This window comes from Muntiacus reevesi, chromosome 3 (assembly GCF_963930625.1).
Source record: "Muntiacus reevesi chromosome 3, mMunRee1.1, whole genome shotgun sequence".
Taxonomy (NCBI): Eukaryota; Metazoa; Chordata; class Mammalia; order Artiodactyla; family Cervidae; genus Muntiacus; species Muntiacus reevesi.
Window position 1 is genome coordinate 95,464,830 of NC_089251.1, and position 19,825 is coordinate 95,484,654.

Below are 19,825 nucleotides of genomic sequence, written 5' to 3' on the forward strand. Positions count from 1 at the left end.
CCAGGACGAGGGGTGGGAGGGGCAAGACCCATTCCTCTTCTCCTGATGCTCCCTGGATTCCTCTCCTCTGCCCCAGGCAGTGGAGGTGGTCTTGCCCTAGGAGTTGAGACTTTTGATGAGAACGTTTGGATTTTTGTCTCCTGCTAGATGGACCTCTGGGGAGTCACCAGTGGGGGGATTAGTGCACAAGCCTGCTGGGGTCCTGAGGCCACACAGCCCTGCACGTCCGCAGGAGTCAGTCTGGGCTCCACGGTGACGGGTGTCCTGCTTGATGGTGACACAGTGTTCAGCCATTGGCTGTAGCTCGATTTACTCATCCAGCCCTTTTATTAGATACTTAATTGGCCCTGATTTTTATGTATTTTATAAACCTAAATGAGCATCCAGACACTTAAATATTTCGGGCCATCCTGAAGTCCTCTCATTTGAAATGGATGATGCTTGTCTCATACCAGACCTGTGCTGGGTGCCGGGATTCCTGGGTGAGGGTGTGAGAGGCGGTTTCCTCTCCCTGACCTTCTTGGGTGGTGGGGAATCAGAGAGCCAACCTAGAAATGGCAGGTACAGGTGGAACAGGGCAAGGAACACAAGAGAGGCCAGGACCCCGGGGGACACATGCACAAGCACACCTCATTTCATTGTACTTCACTGTGCTCTGTAAATGTTGCATTTTTTACCAATTAGCAAGGCTGATCACACGGTTTCGAATTGTGGTGCTGGAGAAGACTCTTCAGAGTCCCTTGGCCAGCAAGGAGATTGAACCAGTCAATCCTAAAGGAAATCAACCCTGAATATTCATTGGAAGGACTGGTGCTGAAGCTGAAGCTACAAGACTTTGGTCACTTGATGAGAAGAGCAGACTTATTGGAAAAGACCCTGATGCTGGGAAAGTCTGAGGGCAGGAGGAGAAGGGGATGGCAGAGATTGAGATGGTTGGATGGTATCACTGACTCAATAGACGTGTATGCTAAGTCGCTTCAGTTGTGTCTGACTCTTTGTGACACTATGATCTGTAGCCCGCCAGGCTTCCCTGTCCCATGGGATCTTCCAGGCAAGAGTACTGGTGAGTTGCCAAGTGAGTTGCCATTTCCTCCTGCAGGGGATCTTCGCAAACCAGGGATGGAACCCACGTCTCTCTTGTCTCCTGCATTGGTAGGCATGTTCTTCACCCCTAGCGCCACCTGGGAAGCCCTGAGTTTGAGCAAACTCTGGGAGGTAGTGAAGAACAGGGAAGCCTGGTGTGCTGCAGTCCATGGGGTTGCAAAGAGTTGGACACAACTAAGCGACTGAACAATAACTGTTGTGTAGGACAAATCTCAATCTGTGCCATTTTCCAACAGCATTTGTTCACTTTCTGTCTTTGTGTTACCTTTTGGTAACTCCATCAGTATTTCAGACTTTTCCTTATTGTATTTTGTTACAGTGATCCGTCATCAGTGATCTTTGATGTGACTGATAAAAAGATTGCTGACTTGCTGAAGACTTGGATGATGGTTAGCTTTTTCGTAGCAATAAAGTATTTTTTAAACTAAGGCATGTACATTGTTTATTTAGATATAATGCTGTTGCACACTTAATAGACTACAGTGTAGTAGAAACATAACTTTTATAGGTACCATAAAATAAAAAAATTCATGAGACTCCCTTTATTGTGATGTTTACTTTATTGCAGTGGTCTGAACCTGGCCCACAGTATCTCTGGGGTGTGCCTGTACTAAGGAGTTATTGCCTTCAGTGGATATACATTTATAAGGCCGTTTATATATGTATTCCCAAATTACCTGCTATAAAGATTGCAGCAGTTTACACTGGCTGCCTACCCCCTCGCATTGTAGTTGTCCCGAGCACATTTAATTCCTGGAACATTCTTTCTCTTGAACCAAGATCTGCTTCCTTGAGCTATAAAAAGAATAAAACAATGCCATTTGCAGCAACATGGATGGGCCTAGAGAGTGTCATGCTAAGTGAAGCCAGAGAAAGTCAAATATCGTGTGATAGCTCTTATACGTTGTTGCTCTTGTTCAGTTTCTAAGCTGTGTCCAGCTCTTTGCAGCACCACGGACTGTAGCCTGCCCGGCTCCCCTGTCCTTCACTGTCTCCCAGACTTTGCTCAGATTCATGTTCATCGAGTCAGTGATGCTACCTAACCATCTCATCCCCTGCCACCTCCTTCTCTTTTTGCCTTCAGTCTTTCCCAGCATCAGGATCTTTTCCAGTGAGTCAACTTTTCACGTCAAGTGGCCAAAGTATTAGAGTTTCAGCATCAGTCCTTCCAGTGAATATTCAGGGTCAATTTCCTTTAGGATTGACTGGCTTGATCTCCTTGCTGGTCAAGGGACTTTCAAGGAGTATTCCTCAGCACCACAACTTGAAAGCATCAGTGTGAAAGTGGTACAAATGAACTTGTTTACAAAACAGAAATAGGCTCACAGACAAAACAAACATAATTACCAAAGGGGAAAGGGGGGATAGATAAATTAGGGGTTTGGCGTTAACATATACACACTGCTATATATAAAATAAACAACAAGGACCTACTGTATAGTACAGGGGACTCTACTTAATGCTCTGTGTAACCTATATGGGAAAAGAATCTGAAAAAGAATAGATGCAAGCATATATGTATAATTGACTCAGTTTGCTATATACTCGAAACTGATACGTTTTAAGTCGGCCAGTTGTTGTCCAGTTGCTAAGTCCTGTCCAACTCTTTGCGACCCCATGGCCTGCAGCACACCAGACTCTCCTGTCTTCCACTATCTCCTGGAGTCAGCTGGGATTCATGTCTGTTGCGTCAGTGATGCCATCCAAGCATCTTACCTCTGTCGTCCCCTTCTTCTCCTGCCCTCAGTCTTTCCCAGCATCAGTCTTTTCCCGTGAGTCAGCTCTTCTTATCAGATGGCCACAGTATTGGAGGTTCAGCATCAGCTTCCATCAACTATACTCCAGTTAAAAAAAGAATTTAAAAAGGCCTGCTTCCTTTGGTTTCCACCTGACTGGTGCTCGCCTTGGACCTGACCTATGGCGAGGTAGAGAGGCGGCGCCTTCGCCTGTCCTCTTGCCCCCTGAAGGTCTGAGTCAGCAGTTCGTTCGGGTGCCCTTCTCTTGGGTGAGGGAGGAGGCGCTGCGGTGGAGATCTGTCTCGGGCCCGCGGTATCGATTTAGGTGCTCAGGCCTCTTTCCCGGAGCCCCTTGGGCATCTGTGCTGTGATACTGATTCACCAGGTTTAATATTTTATTGTGTCTTGAGCCCTGAGAAAGGCTTCCTGCCCAGGGTCTCCTGTCTCAGATGAAGCGCACACGAGAGCCGTAGGAAGGGCCTGGGCGGCACCGGGACCTGGTCGGAACAGGAAGTGTGGCCCGGGGGTGATTTATATCTTCACTCGTCTCCGGCTGCTGGCAGGGCAGGGGGTGGGGCGTGATTCCTGAGGATAAGAGTCTCTCTCTCTTTTTTTTTTTTAAAGCAGAGGTGGAAGAGCTGGGTAGGTAATTTTGTGGGTGAATGTGATCATTACTTGGCAGCAGAGATCTGTGGATGGTGTGGGAAGAGAGAGAAGTTCCTGTTATTATTACTTTGTTAACTTACATGGACTGAAGTTTTGAACACTGGACCACCAGTGCGTTGTTGTTGCTTCAGATCCCAAGGCTTTATAATCACTACTGGTTTCAGTGCACAGAAGAGACGGTGCATTTGAGGGCTCGTTATGAACTCTTTCAAGGGTGCTGGCAGAGGCGTGTCCCCTGTCATTTGGATCAGAACTCAGATGTCTTCCTCCTGCCCAGAGACACCTCCACAGGACCCCCTGCCAACTGCCTCCGCAGTTCTGGCTCCCTTGTCCCCGTAGCACTTGGCTTTACTAGTGTTTCCCTTTTATTTAAGCACTTGGTCCCTAATGAAAATAGTTTTCTGAGGGTGGTGCTCACTACTCACCCTCAGTGCCCAGGGCAGAGTCTGGCATGTGGGTGAATGAGGGGTCAAGTACGTGAGAGAAGGTCAAGGGCTCAGGAGTCAAGACCCCTGTCAAGGGAGGGAAGGGAGGTGGCGCGTGTCACCACTGATAAGGTGTCTTGGGTCCTTTCTGAGAAGCCAAGGCCGGGGATAGTCCAGGGCTGTGCGGGGCCTGAGTCTGAGCTCTAACCAGCCACCAGGACCACTGCCCAGTAGAACCTGGAGCAAAGGGTCTTGCTTCCTGTCTTTAAAAAGAATTTTTTTATTGTGGTTGAATATAAAATTGATTAGCTTCAACATTTTTTTTTCTTTTCCATTATGATTTATCACAGGCTATGGAATATAGTTTCCTGTGCTATATAGTAGGATCTTGTAGTTTATCCATCCTATATATAATAGTTTGCATCTGCTAACCCCAAACTCTTAGTACAATAATTTGTAGATTTATCCATATTGCCACAAATGGCATTATTTCATTCTCTTTTTTTGTGGCTGAATAATATTCCATTGTGTATATATAGCACATCTTCTTTATCATTCATGTGTTGATGGACACTTCGTTTGCTTCTGTATCTTGGCTTTTGTGAATAGTTCAGCGTAGCCATTTTTAAAATACTCATTTGGCTGTGCTGGGTCTTAGTTGTGGCACAGGGGATCTAGCTCCCTGACCAGGGATCAAACCTGGGACCACTGCACTGGGGGCATGGAGTCTTAGCCACTGGACCACCAGGGAGGTCCCAGCTTGACCGTTTTAAGTGAAGAGTTCAGAGCATTAAGTGGACCCATGTTGCTGTGCTACCATTGCCACTGTTCATCTCGAGAATTTGCAGATGGAAACTCTGTGCCCATTAAACACTAACTCCCTGTTCCTTCATCCCCCTGACCTTGGAAACAGCCATCCTGCTTCCTGTCTCTAGGACTTTGATGACCTTAGGAGCTTCATGTAAGTGGACTCGTGTGGTATGTGTCCTCTTGTGTCCGGCTGACTTCATGAGCATAATGTCCTCAAGGTTCATCCATGTCAGAGCCTGGAGACAAATCAGGAAATAATCTGCAAATGATTTAACAGTGCAAAATGGAAAAAAAGTTTCATTCATGTCATGGCGTGTATCAGAATTTCCTTCCTTTTGAGGCTGAATAATGTGTGTCTGCTTTCTTTTTGAAATCAGATACATAGTGATCGGCGGGTGACTGGAAGCCAAGCACGTGGCGTGGAGAACCAGGAGAGGCGGCTGCCAGGACCCAGGTGCTGGTCCGAGACGGGAGGGAGGGAAACAGCAGGCAGAGGAGACTGGGGGCAGGGCCCAGCCTGCAGGTAGGGTCAGCCTCTGAGTTGACGCCTGGGCTGGAAGAGCTCTTCGGGGCCCTGGAGGAGCCGGGCAGCGTTGCTGTTTCTCTGTGTCTGGTGGTCTGAGCCATGCTTTGCCCTGTGATGAGCCCAGGCCACGCCAGGCTGTGAGGTACCGATGTGTTATTCCATGTCCCTGTGGGTAGGGGCTTCTGGGAGCTATGGCTGTGTTACCCACACACACACTTCATTATTGACTGTGGCCCTAAACATAGAGTTAGTGGTTTCTGCCTGTTTTTAGGAAACGGAAGATATCCAGGAAAGACTCTGGTGATCTGCCTGGACTATTGCAGGAGTTGAGTGGATGGGGCAAGAACTTGACTCCTTTTACTGTCAGGTCATTGAGATTGGGGGCAGCTGTCTCTTCTGGTGACTGACAGAGGGCTTGCTGTGGTTAGAGGCGCCCAGGATGCCGTCTGCCAGGAGCGTTCAGGAGAAGCTCATCAAACCTTTGTCCACGTGGCCTTTTCTTCTTTTTTAATTGAGGTGTCGTCACTTTACCGTGTTGTGTTATCTTCTGCTGCACCACGAAGTGAACCGGCCGTGTGCAGACAGAGATCCGTCCCTCTCGGACCTCCCTCCGCCCCACCCCACCCCTCCCGGTCACCACAGAGCCCTGCGCTGAGCTCCCTCTGCTGTAGGCTGCTTCCCATTAGTTACCTGTTTTACACGTGGTAGTGTATGTCAGGCCCGAACTCCCAGTTCATCCCACCGTCGTGCCCACACATGCCTTCTTACATCTGCATCTCTATTCCTGCCCTACAGATAGGTTCATCTGCACCGTTTTCCTAGATTCCACATTTATGCAGGTATCCACATATCTGTTTTTCTCTGGCTTACTGGTCCATCCACGACTCTACAAATGACCCAGTTTCATTCCTTTTTATGGCTGAGTGATATTCCAGTGTATGTATGTACCACATCTTCTTTATGTATTCATCAGTTGACGGGCATTTCAGGTGGCCGTTTAATAATGCTCATGTCCTGATGGCCTGCATCTCGACTGCAGACTGCCTGGCTAGTGTTGTGACTGTTTATGACAGCGTCTTGCAGTGTTTCGTGTTCCATGTTCCTAGCAAGATCTGGAAATGAAGGCCAGCAGGAAAACGGAAGAAAGCAGAGCCAAGCGGTAGCAGGTGAGAGAGGGGGTGCTGTGACAGCCCCACCCACCGTCGGAGTGTAGATTTCCCAGCAGATGGGGGCTGGGGGGATGGGGTCCCATCTAGGAAGGCAGAGGCACCTCTGCATCATGGGAGCAGGTGTGTGTGTGTAGTTTGAAGAAAAAAATATTTTAGGTTTGGAAAATTTAAAAAGTAGCTGATTTTCGAAATTTTAAGGATCATTAAAGGAAGCTGTATAGCATGGAGGCCTATACACTACCATATGTAAAATAGATAGCCAATGGAAATTTGCCGTGTGACTCAGGAATTCAAACTGGGGCTCTGTAACAATCTGGAGGGGTGGGAAAGGGTGGGAGATGGGAGGGAGGTTCAAGAGGGAGGGGGCATACATACACCGGTATCTGATTCATGTCGATGTGTGGCAGACATCAAACTCATATTGTAAAGCAATCATCCTTCAATTACAAATAAATTTTAAAACAAGGAAACTGTGACATTTTTTGTTAACAAATTGTGGGATGTATTTTTATAAAAAGTGAGAATGACAAGTGTGATGCTTTCTGGTTTAAACAGAATCCCTTTCCCATACGTTCCTCATTTGAGCCACGAATAATTAATTATTGGCCCTGGGGAGGGAAAACGCAGCATACAGGCTCCTCGTGACTTGCCGGGGCCGTGTCTCACGTCGGGGGGACACCACACCCTCTGCCACCCCCCACCCCCAGTGGCCCAGGAGCAGGTTCTTAACGGAACACTGTATTCGTGCTCTTTCTGCCGTGTCGACGCTTATCTCTGCCCTTGACCATGGCTGGCATTTGGGTTTCTTGTCTTCTGCATCACTGTTTGCTTTGTCTTTGGACAGAGAGTTTTATTACGGGAGGAAATGTTCCAGGGTGGATCAGATTTGTGTCTGGGTGACCTTTGTGCCAGGGCAGCCAAGGAAGTGCCGCGAGCCAGGTCGTTTTTCAAGAACAGAACTCGCTGTGCGCTTCCAGGCAAGCCCGGGAGGCAGCCTTGCAGGAGGAAAGTTTCAGAACTGTGTTTTGCGTGCACCTCCTAAGGTCACGCAGGATGAGTGGTCATGATTGGTTTCGGTTGCCTGCGATTTCTGAGAACAGCACTGGCTGACCTTCTCCATACGGATTTACACTTGGAAGTGAGTGACGGGCCCTGGCTGACATTTGTCTTCTGTTAGGAAGCGTCCATCACTAGGCTTTTACAATTTCCAATGAAATGATTTTGCTTATGCTCAAATAATGAAACTTCCCAAAGATGTTCTTCCATTAGGGATGTGTTTATTGGTACTTAAAAAAGCCGGCAATGCTCAAGTAATGAAGCTTCCCGAAGATGTTCTTCCATTAGGGATGTGTTTATCGTTACTTAAAAAAGGTGGCAAGTGCTGAGTTTAACTGTCCGACTTAGTGAATTTGGATGTCAGAAGTCGCTTTTGTAAAATGCTTTTATTTATTTATTTATTTATTTTTCTATACTGTCTGATGTTTATTTAGTACTTCGATCAGAGAAACCCAAAGTGCACCATAATGGAGGGGTTCTGGAATTCCAGGCTGTCCTGTGCACTGTAGACTGCAAAGCTCCAGCTTGTCACACTGAAGCAGGTCTGCCCAGGAAATAAACCTACACCTGGATCAGCAAAGACCCTAAGAGAAGAACTCTATTCTAACTGGGCGTTGTCGGTGAGAGATACTGATACAGAGAATAGAAGGAAGAGTTGGTGATGTCATCCTCATCGCGAAAACTGTACAGTTCCATGATTTGGGTGATATCAAATGCATCAGACTACAAAGCAGGAACTGAGGCCACTAGCCTCTCCAATTGAGGATCTTGCATTTGGACATCACTTGTAGGAATCTCCATGATCATAGAGTCCCCTGCCCAGGGGAAAGGATCTAAGGACTGAGGTGAGAGGGAGTTATAAGAATCTGAAACTGCAAGGAGAAAAGAATGAGGGGTGGTTGATGCTGTGGGCACATCCTTGGCTGGAAGGACCTGGCTTGGTGGCTTTGGTGATTGCTGCTCTTGCTGCTGCTGCTGCTTCTTCATTTTGAACTGCCAGTTCCTGAACCAAATCTTTACTGTTGATTCCAGTAGATTGAGTTTTAAAGCAAGTTCTCTCTGGAGGTTTTTATCTGGAAACATGTTGCAGCTAAAGAGAGCCTCCAACTCCTTATACTGTGTGTGTGTGAACGAGGTGCGTTCATGACTCTTCTTCCATTTTGCTTTCACTTTCGAGGGCCCGGGTTTGATCCCTGGTCGGGGAGTTAAGATTCCACACATCGTAGGTCGTGATGAAAAAAATCTGGCACCAGCTGGTATCTGTGAATCATCCTGGAAATTCATGCTAGAATCATCCATGTAGACAAAAGGGTCTGGCTGGGGATTCTCTTGGACTCTTTTGTTCATCAGGGGTGCTGACATCTGTCATGAATTCCCTTGGAGTGCCCATTTTCAAGCTGATTTATGTGCCTCTTTATGCAGTTCCTTCTGTAAAATGCTTTTAAACTGGGGAGGTTGTTGGAGATCTTACGGTTTTCTGAGTTTTCTCTTTTGGGTTAGTTCCTTTTCTGAAAGTATAGAAAGAGTAGATCACTTTTGTATGACAAGAACTAACATGGTGTTGTAGTCAATTATGCTTCAAAAGCAAACTTGTGGGAAAAGAGATCAGATTTGTGGTTACCAGAGGTGGGGGATGTTGGGGAAGGGGGCCTTGAAAGAAGGTGGTCCAAAGGTACAAACTTTTGGTTATAAGATAGATAAATACTAGGGATGTAATGTATAATATGATATATATCATTATATATAATGATAATATATGAAATACATAAAAATTTAATAGATGAAAGTTTTAAAGACAGTAAATCCTAAGAATTCTCATTACAAGGAAAACTTTTTCTACTTTATTTTATATCTATATGAGATGAAGGATCACTAAACTTGTGAAAATTATTTCGTGATGTATGTAACCAGAGGTAACACAGGTAATTTTGCTGTGCATCTTAAATTTATATAGTGCTTTATGTTGATTATATCTCAATGAAACTGGGAGAAAAAATAGTCCCTTTTCTCACTCTTATAATAATCCTTTTGCAGAAAGTTTATTCTTACTTTAAAATTCTGATTTTTTTAAATTTAACATACCTCAGAATAAATATTGCCTAAACAAAAAACATGAAGTTTTTAAGCTGGAAATCAAACTTTTTTTTCCATTTATTTTATTAGTTGGAGGCTAATTATTTTACAATATTGTAGTGGTTTTTACCATACATTGACATGAATCAGCCATGGATTTACATGTGTTCCCCATCCTGAACCCCACCTCCCACCTGAAATCAAACTTTTCTCTAGGATTTTACACGTTGCCTAACTTCTGCACAGAGAATAGGGAGGTTGGGTTTGACGTATATACACTATCGATTCTATATATAAGATAGACTAATAGGGCTTCCCCGGTGGCTCAGACGGTAAAGAGTATGCAATGCAGGAGACCTGGGTTTGACCCCTGGGTCGGGAAGATCCCCTGGAGAAGGACATGGCTGCCCCCTGCAGTATCCTTGCCTGGAGAACCCCATGCACAGAGGAGCCTGGAGGGCTGCAGGCCACGGGGTCGCAGGAGTCGGACACGGCTGAGCGAGTGCCTCGCACACACACAGTGAGAACCTCCCCCACAGCCTGGGGAGCTCTACCCAGCGCTCTGGTGACCTAAACGGGAAGGGAACCCACAAAAGAGGGGATCCATGTGTGTGCATGGCTGATTTGCTTTGCTGTAGGCAGAATGGAACGCAACATTGTAAAGCTGCTCTACTCCGAAGAAACAAAACAGAAACCATCTGGAGGGGATCTCAGCAAGCCTTCAGTTCTGTCCATTCCCTTTTAGTAGATGAGTAGAGGCTGATGGAGGCAGCTCAGTTTCCAAGTATGGTGACTTTGGTAAATGATTTTTAGTCACTGATCCCTAGATGGTCGATGGAGACGGCAGAGCGAGAGAGCAGAAGCCTCCTGACGCACGTGGAGTGCAGAGTGCTCCTTCCCTGTGGGACTTAGGGGTCTGTCTGGGTATGTCCTCATCCTTAGGTCACGCTGACTTCCACAACAGAAGCTGTCACTGTCCCTGAGGGCTCACTTCTCTGGCATCCGCTGGAACCTTTCATGTCTGAGTGGTCTGGGGCTGGGGAGTGATCTGCATTTAAAATATGTGAAGGAGATTCAGAGACTGTATAACTTTCTGCCCCATTTTCTTATCCTGCTTTCACTTCTGATTTTATAAAATACGTGCATAGGTGGAGATTGATTATCCAGACTTATGCCTTTTGGAGAAAATTGAAGTGGAGCTGATGTACAGTGATTCATGTGTACCGCAGAGTAATTCAGTTAGTTTTCTTGTTGTTCACTTGCTAAGTCATGTCCGATTTCTTGCGACCCCGTGGACTGCAGCATGCCAGGTTTCCCTGTCCTTCACTATCTCCTGGAGTTTGCTCAAACTTGTGTCCATTGAGTCAATGATGCCATCCAACAATCTTATCCACCGTTGCCCCCTTTTTTTCCTGCCCTCAGTCTTTCCGACAATCAGGGATTAATTCAGTATTAATTCAGTTAATACATGTATATATTCTTTTTCAGATTCTTTTGCATTATAGGTTATTACAGGATATTGACTATAGCTCCCTGTGCTATAAAGTAGGTCCTTATTGTTTATTTTATATATTCATCCCAAATTCCTAGTTTATCCCTCCTTTCTTGTTTCACTAACTGTAAGTTTGTTTTCTGTGTGAGTCTGTTTCTGCTTTGTAAATAAGTTAATTTGTGTCATTTTTTTTTTAGAGTCCACATAAAAATGAAGACATATTTATCTTTCTCTCTTTGACTTGCTTCACTTAGAATGATAATCTCTAGGTCCATTCATGTTTCTGCAAATGGCATTAGTTCATTCTTTTTTATGGCTTAGTAATACTCCACTGTATATGTGTACCACATGTTCTCTATCCATCTGTTGCTGAATGCTTAGGTTGTTTCCATGTCTTGGCTATTGTGAACAGTGCTGCTATGAACACTAGATGCATGTATCTTTTTGAATTAGAGTTTTTGTCTTTTCTGGGTATATGTCTGGGAGTGATATTGCTGGATCACATGGCAGCCCTATTTTTAGGTTTTTAAGGAACCTCTGCACTGTTTTCCATAGTAGCTGCACCAATTTACATTCACATTAGCTGTGTAGGAGGCTTTCCTCTTCTCTACATCTTCTCCAGTTCAGTTCAGTTCAGTTCAGCTCAATCGCTCAGTTGTGTCCGACTCTTTGCAACCCATGGACTGCAGCACACCAGGCCTCCCTGTCCATCACCAGCTCCCGGAGTTTAACTCAAACTCATCTCCATTGAGTTGGTGATGCCATCCAACCATCTCATCCACTGTCGTCCCCTTCTCCTCCTGCCCTCAATCTTTCCCAACATCAGGGTCTTTTCAAATGAGTCAGATCTTCACAACAGGAGGCCAAAGTATTGGAGTTTCAGCGTCAGCATCAGTCCTTCCAATGAATATTCAGGACTGATTTCCTTTAGGATGGCCCAGTGGATCTCCTTGCAGTCCAAGGGACTCTCAAGAGTCTTCTCCAACACCACAGTTCAAAAGCGTCAGTTCTTCAGCACTCAGCTTTCTTTATAGGCCGTCTTCTCCAGCATTTATTATTTGTAGACTTTTGAATGATGGCCATTCTGACTGGCATGAGGTAGTGCCTCATGTGGTTTTGATTTGCGTTTCTCTTACAATTAGTGATGTTGATCCTTTTTTCATGTACCTGTTGGCTATCTGTATGTCTTCTTTGGAGAAATGTCTTTTTAGGTATTCTGTCATTGCTTTTCTGTTAAAATGTTTTAAAATCTTTACTCTAAAGGTTTTCAAACATACCCCAAAAGTAGCATGCCTATAATGGTGTAGTGACATCCTGCAGGCCCTTTACGCAGGTATGTTATGATCAAGGTTTGCCCACTTGCTTTCTCTCTTACTCTCGGAATCTTTTTTTCCCCTGCTGATATATTTTAAAGAAAATCCTGGAAATAATGATATTTCACCCCTATATATTTTAATGAGCATCTCTGAATCTAGGGCCATTCCTTGTCACTGCAGTAGCATCATTAAACTGATACAGGAGACTGAACTCCTTGCTGTCATGGGCTTCTGGCTGCTCCAGGATCCTCCATGGATCTGGTTGTTCTCATGTGTTCAACCAGAAACACACTGCTCATTTGATTGTTGTGTCTCATATCTTTTTAAAGAAGTATTTGTTTTGTTCTTCGGCAGCGTCAGGTTCTAGGTGCCTGCACGCAGGCTTCTTTCTCGTGGTGCTCAGGCCCCAAAGCGTGTGGGTTTCGTAGTTGCAGCATGCATGCTTAGTTGCCCCACGGCGTGTGCAATCTTAGTTCCCTGTCCAGGGCTTAAACCTGCATCCCCTGCATTGCAAGGCAGATTCTTAACCATTGGGCCACCAGGGAAGTCCCTCTTCTATCTTTCTTAGTCAAGAAGGTCTCCATCCCTCCATCCCCACTCCACTGTTTCCCCCCACGTCATTGACTTGGTGAAGATTTGGTGTCAGTTTTTATGCAGTGTCCCACTGATCTGTTTCCGTCCTCAAGGTATCGTCCCATCCATTTCTTGGTCCTTCATATTTCCTGAGAAATGGATGGTAGTTACAAAGGCTGAGTTGAATCCAGGTTCAAAAGAAGAGTACTGAACAAGTGGCTGTCCTTCATCCTGCCTGGGAGCACATGTCTGCTGGTGTCTGATTCTCAGGGATGCTAAGACAAGTTGATAAGGTCAGGTGACAGCTTCTATTGCATTCTTCCCCATCAGCCTTTCATCTAGTGTTTTCAACCATTAAAATCATTGCCTAAATAATTTTTCTCTACATACCACAAAATGATGCTTTTCTAATTTGATCAGTACTTTTACAGCTTTCAGTTTGAGATTGTCTGTGAAATGCTGTCTGCTCGCCCTGAGAACATTTAGGAAAGGGAGGGGAAGGATGCTTGCTTCCACCCTTTAGTTGCCTGTCTTTAGGGTAAGTGCCTTGGCTGTCTGCAGTGGTGACAAGAGAGGGAGGTATTTTTGGTCTTGGTTTGGTTTTCTCTTTTGCTTCTTTTCTCCCTTTTTAGTGTCATTTTAAAGTTCATGTTCCCCGTTCCCAACACTTTATTATGCAAATTTCCAGACTGGATGAAATGTTGAAAGGATTATACAGTGATGAGTTCTTCAGGCAAGAATATTGGAGTGGGTTGCCATTCCCTTCTCCAGGGGATTTTCCCAGCCCAGGGATCAAACCCAGGTCTTCTGCCCTACAGGTAGCTTCTTTACCTTCTGAGCCACCAGGGAAGCCCCTTAGCATTCTGTGGGTTTGGTTAATTGCTGTCTTTTTTGATACTCAGATGGTGCCCCCTTCTCCCCGTGAGAGCCCTTTCCTGTGTCTTCTGTGAGTTGCCCTGCTCCTTTTTTTATTTATTAATATTTTTGGCTGTACAAAGTACAGTTGTCTCTGTTGCAGCTTGAGGGCTTTCCCTACCTGTGGCGAGTGAGGGCTACTCTCGGTTGCGGTGCTTGGCCTCTCGTTGTGGCGGCTTCTCTTGTTGTGGAGCACGGGCTGTAGAACTCAGTACTTGTGGTGCACGGGCTTTTAGCTGCTCCGAGGCATGGGGGGTCTTCTCGGACCAGGGGTCAAACCTGTATCCCCTGCATTGGGAGATGGATTTCTTATCACTGGACACCAGGGAAGCCCCTCATTCATCTTTGAGTGATTCCTTGCTCTCTGCCAACAAGATGTTAAATGCTCATCTAGTGCATTTTGCCAACAAAAGTCCGTCTAGTCAAAGCTATGGTTTTTCCAGTAGTCATGGATGGATGTGAGAGGTGGACTATAAACAAAGCTGAGTGCTGAAGAATTGATGCTTTTGAACTGTGGTGTTGGAGAAGACTCTTGAGAGTCCCTTGGACAGCAAGAAGATCCAGCCAGTCCATCCTAAAGGAAATCAGTCTTGAATATTCATTGGAAGGACTGATGCTGAAGCTGAAACTCCAATACTTTGATCACCTGTTGTGAAGATCTGACTCATTTGAAAAGACCCTGATGTTGGGAAAGATTGAAGGCAGGAGGGGAAGGGGATGACAGAGGATGAGATGGTTGGATGGCATCACCGACTCGATGGATAGTTTGAGTAAGCTCTGGGAGTTGATGATGGACAGGGAAGCCTAGCATGCTGCAGTCCATGGGGTCACAAAGAGTCAGACATGACTGAACTACTGAACTGAACAGTGCATTTCCTGCCTCCTGCCTGGAATCAGCTCTTCCTCCAAGTGGCCCTGGTTCCTTTGCATGGGGAATGGTGTTGAGGGACCACAGTCTGGGGTGTGGGCTCGCTTATTGTCACTGGCTTATCATTGCCTCTAAGGGTCTTCAAATAGGATGAGCCAAGAAGTACATGAAAGAAAAGAAAGAAAGAGGTATGAAAAAGGAAAATAAATCGTGAGTTCATACTTAGCTTTCTAATTCAACTGTAAAACCACATAGTTGTAGCTTTGATTTTATATTTGCTTTTCCCTTCCTATTCACTGAAAATCTTGGTTTCTAACAATATTCACAGAATTATTTTGTATGTATTGTACAGGCACACACATGTCTTTAAGTAATATGAATACTGCTATTAAGAATAAGAGTAGTGAGAGAAAGTATATTTTTTGCAGCTCTATTTGGCCTTAGAATATATTTAACTATGGATGTATAGTCAAAATGGGCTTCGCAGGTGGCGCTAGTGGTAAAAGAACCCCCATCCCAGTGCAGGAGATGTGAGAGACTGGGGTTCGATTTCGATCCCTGAGTCAGGAAGATCTCCTGGAGGAGGGCATGGCAACCCACTCCAGTGTCCTTGCCTGGGAAATCCCATGGACAGAGGAGCCTGGCGGGCTGCGGTAGGATCGCAGAGTTGGACATGACTGAAGCAACTTAACACGCGTGCACGTGTGGTCAAAATCATGTTAAAACAATTATTTTCTCTGCGCAGTCATATTGGTAATTATTTTACTAACCTGATAAACAGAAATTTATTTTTGATTGTTAAGGATTGTATTTTTTCCTTTTGTGACTTACCTCAACTAAAAAATGCAAAACACTATCGTGATTAATCAGATCTATAAATCTCTGAAAACAAAACATTTGTCTTTAGCGGGGCCATGCTCCCCAGCCTTTCTTTTTTATGAAGGTCACTTGTATTCTGTTCTGTGCTTTGCCTTTTTCACGCATCAGCATATCCTAGAAATCTTTCCGTGTCAGAGAGCAGAGACTGTCTTCCTCTTCCACTTGCTCCTCGTCAGTTTTCTTTCTCTCTCTCCTTTGTTCCAGTCTTGCATTGCCTAGGACTACCGTAATTTATTCAACCTATTCTCTACTGGTGGATATTCCTGTTGTTTTCAGACTTCAGCCTGACAGATAATGTCCCAATAAATAACCTGGTAGATTCCTAGAAATGGGATCGTTGCATCAGTGGTTTAATTCAGTCAGTTCAGTTCAGTTGCTCAGTCATGTCTGACCCTTTGCGACTCCATGAATCGCAGCACGCCAGGCTTCCCTGTCCATCACAAACTCCCAGAGTGTACTCAAACTCATGTCTATCGAGTCGGTGATGCCATCCAGCCATCTCATCCTCTGTTGTCTAATTAATGGTTTAATTAGATATTATTAAACTCCCTTCTCTCCATTGGGGTCGCATTATTATTATTATTATGCATTATTATTTTTTAAAAGTCCAGTTGGCAATGGATGAAAGTTTCTGTTTTCTCAGATTTGTCTTCATATCAAACTTTCAGGTTTTTGCCAACCTGACGGGTAAGACATGGTGTTGTTCCAATAGTTTTAATTTGCGTTCTTTTTGATATGAAAAAGTTGAGCATCTTTCATTTTAAGGACTGTGTTTAGAAACTATTTATTCCTAGTCTCACTTACCTAGTTTTTCATTGGATTGCTCTTTTTTCCTTCTCAGTTTTTAGGTGCTGTCTGTGTACTAGGAATTTAAGCCCTTTATTTGAGGTGTGAAATGACAGTCTCTCCTCGGTTTGTCACGTAGTGGGGTTTAGAACTCCTTTGTTTTATACTTTCTGATTTTGAGTTATGGTTGGAAGACTTCCTTATTCTCCAGTTACTCAGGAGTCCACTCTTGTTTCCTTCAGTTACTTGTAAATTACTTTCTTTCTCTCAGTGTTCTGAAGCTTTCCTCTGTGCCTTCTTTCTGGCAACATTTCTGATAGGATACCTACAATTATTCTTACCTTTTTTCCTCTGTAAACTGTTTTTTTCCCTTCTTTTCACGGGTTTTCACCAGTTTATTTATGGTGTGCTTTTCTGCAATTTTCTTTAAGGATTGTACTACTTGCGACTTATTGAGAATCTTGAATCTGTTTATCAGACTTGAAAAACATTTTAGCCATTATTTCTTCAGATTTTTTTCTGTGCTTGCTTCAGCAGCACATATACTTATAATTTTTTTTTTCTATTCTCCGCCAGTTTCCTGGGGCCTCAGTTAAAGGGCTTTCAGGCTGCGTGTTGCTGTCCCCACAGTTCACTCATGCCCTGTCCTTTCGCTTCCGGTCTTCCTTTTTCTTCTGTTTCTTGTTTCAGAGTTTTTATTTGCTGTCAAGTGTCCTTTTTTCCCTGCAATGTCCGATTTACTTTTAATCTCATTGGCATATTTCTGATTTCAGACACTGTTTTCCATCCCGAAAAGTTTGACTTGGATTTCTTTTTTTTTGTCTCTTCCATTTAGTTCCTCCCCATCCTCATGCTTTCCTCTACTTTTTGAGCTCATGAAGTATAACAGCTCTCACATCTTTGTCTGCCGATTGTTTAAATCTGTGTCATTTCTGGTTCTAATTATTTTTCTTTTGTTTATGGAGGTCAGAATTTCCTGCGTCTTTGCTACTATCCCTGCTTCCGTTTTTTAAATTAATTAATTTTTATTTTTGCCACACTGTGCACCATGGGGGGGGTTTAGTTCCCCAGCCAGGAATTGAACCCACACCCCTGCGTTGCAAGCTCAGAGACTTAGCCACTGGACCACCAGGGAAGTTCCCCTGCTTCTGTTTCTGAGAAGTGTTTCTAATGACACCAGTACAAGGACTTTTTAGTGACAATTTCAATTGTAAATTGAAAATCTATTTTCAGTGTCAAGGAAGTTGTTTTGCATTTACTGCAAGTAATTTTAGGGGCTTACTCTAATTTAAAGGCAGAAAGGGGTAAAGAAATTACGTAAAAAGAAAGGTTTAGAGCTTATTTTCTTAAACTATATAGTGAAAAATGTACACAGGTTTAAAAAAATCATGATGATGTGACATTCTTGTTTGCTCCTGTAAAGATACTCCTTCAGACAGTGTGGATTAGGCATTATTAGAGCATTCACTTTAAGAACGTGAGATTTCTGAAAGCTAAGGCTTTGGTCCTAACCTCCCCACTGTCATCTGCGATTTTTAGTAGATTCTTTGCCTCTGAGTTTCTCTGTGTAGGATGAGTGTCAGTGGAGTTTGGGAATGACACTGCGTTGACTGTTACACTGTTTAATTTTTTACATTTATTTTTACCTGGGGGAAATTGGTTTACAGTCTTGTGCTGGTTTCTGCTTACAGCAGCGCAAATCAGCCATAATTATACGTCTGTCCCCGCCCTCTTGAGCCTCCCCCCTCCCCACCCACCCCTCCAGGCCATCAGAGGGCCCCGGCTGGCCCCCCGAGTCACAGATGCTTCCCGCTGGCCGTCTCTTTCACACTGGCAGTGTGCACGCCAGTGCTACTTTCTCTTCATGCACTGTCTCCATAGAGGACGGCCTTGTGCACTGTTACACGTTCAACTAGTCCTTTTGTGGTCTGTATGGCGTTTAGTCCAGGCATTTAGAGAGAAGACTCTTAGTGTTTGCATAGGAGAGAAATGTTAATTACTAAAAAATTTTTTTATTGGAATATCATTGCTTCTGCTTCTGTTAGTTTCTGCTGTGAACCAGCTCTGTGAATACATATATCCCCTCCCTCTTGAGCCTCAACTATTGCAAAAGAACAGATCTGAAGGATGTACATTGCAATGCCCATGTCATTGCAAATTAGGATCTGGGAGCTGAAGAAGATAGTTAACTCAGTTGGAGATTTACTCTGCAGTGAGAAACAGTTACTTTTTAAAACTGAAGCTGGGTTCGAGTTATTTATGACTGTGTTCCGTGCAGAGGCTGTTAAGTATAGACAATGAAATGCTTGTTTGATTTCCTGAAAACACCTCTGGGGAAAACCTAGGAGAATAAATACAGTGTGTGAATTTCAAAGCGACTCAGTTTGAGCCCAGGCTCCCATCTCCTCTGTGTGTCACAGAAAGAGCTGGAAGAACAGGCCTCCAGGTTGCTCTTGTCTGCACTTTTGATTTCTCGCCTAGAAGATGGAAATAGCAATACCTTTCTTGTGATCCTTTTTTTATGAAGATAAACAAGGTTAGGTGTACAGGACACCTAACAAAGTGCCTGACTGATGCTAGGCCTTCAGAAAATGTCCTGTGTCTGCAACTATGGCTGTTCTTTCTTAGACCATCAAGTTGGTTATTTATAAACCCATTGATGTGATTTGTTTTGTGGTCATAATTGATGTTTCTGACACTGTATTTTAGTTTTGCATTTGTTGTTCAGTCTCATAGTTGTCTCCGACTCTTTGCAACCCCATGGACGGCAGCACACCAGGCTTCCCTGTCCTTCACTGTCTCTTGGAGTTTGCTCAATCTCATGTCCATTGTGTAGATGATGCCATCCAACCATCTCATCCTCTGTCACCCGCTTCTCCTCCTGCTCTCAATCTTTCCTACTATCAGGGTCTTTCCCAATGAGTTGGCTCTTTGCATCAGGTGGCCAAAGTAGCTTCAGCTTTAGCATCAGTCCTTCCAATGATTATTCAGTGCTGATTTCCTTTAGGATTGACTGGTTTGATCTCCTTGCTGTCCAAAGGACTCTCAAGAGTCTTCTCCAACACCACAGTTCGAAAGCATCAATTCTTAGGTGCTCAGCCTTCTTTATGGTCCAGTTTTTCCATCCCTACATGACTACTGGAAAAACCAGAGTTTTTGACTATAGTTTTGCATGTGCGGTGCTATGTTAAGTCACTCAGTTATGTCCGACTCTTTGCAATTCCATGGACTGTAGTCCACCAGGCTTCTCTGTCCATGGGATTCTGCAGGCAAGAATACTGGAGTGGGTTGCCATAGGCATTTACAGATCTGATTTTTGACTTCTTGTGTAGGTAATGTTTAAGATCCACTGAACTTGAATTTTCTTAGAAAAGAGGCTTTTTCAGTAAAATTAGGGGCCTCGATGAAACAAAGTATACTCTTGTTAATTG

The 19,825-nt window shown here is 44.4% G+C and overlaps 1 protein-coding gene and 1 pseudogene across 3 annotated transcripts in view; one reads left to right on the top strand and one right to left on the bottom strand.

The window, feature by feature from the left end:
* TBC1D8 (TBC1 domain family member 8) overlaps window positions 1–19,825 on the top strand; it is a 141,214-nt gene that overhangs the window by 53,343 nt on the left and 68,046 nt on the right. The window lies entirely within an intron of this gene.
* LOC136163217 (arginine-fifty homeobox-like) lies at window positions 8,096–8,882 on the bottom strand (annotated as a pseudogene).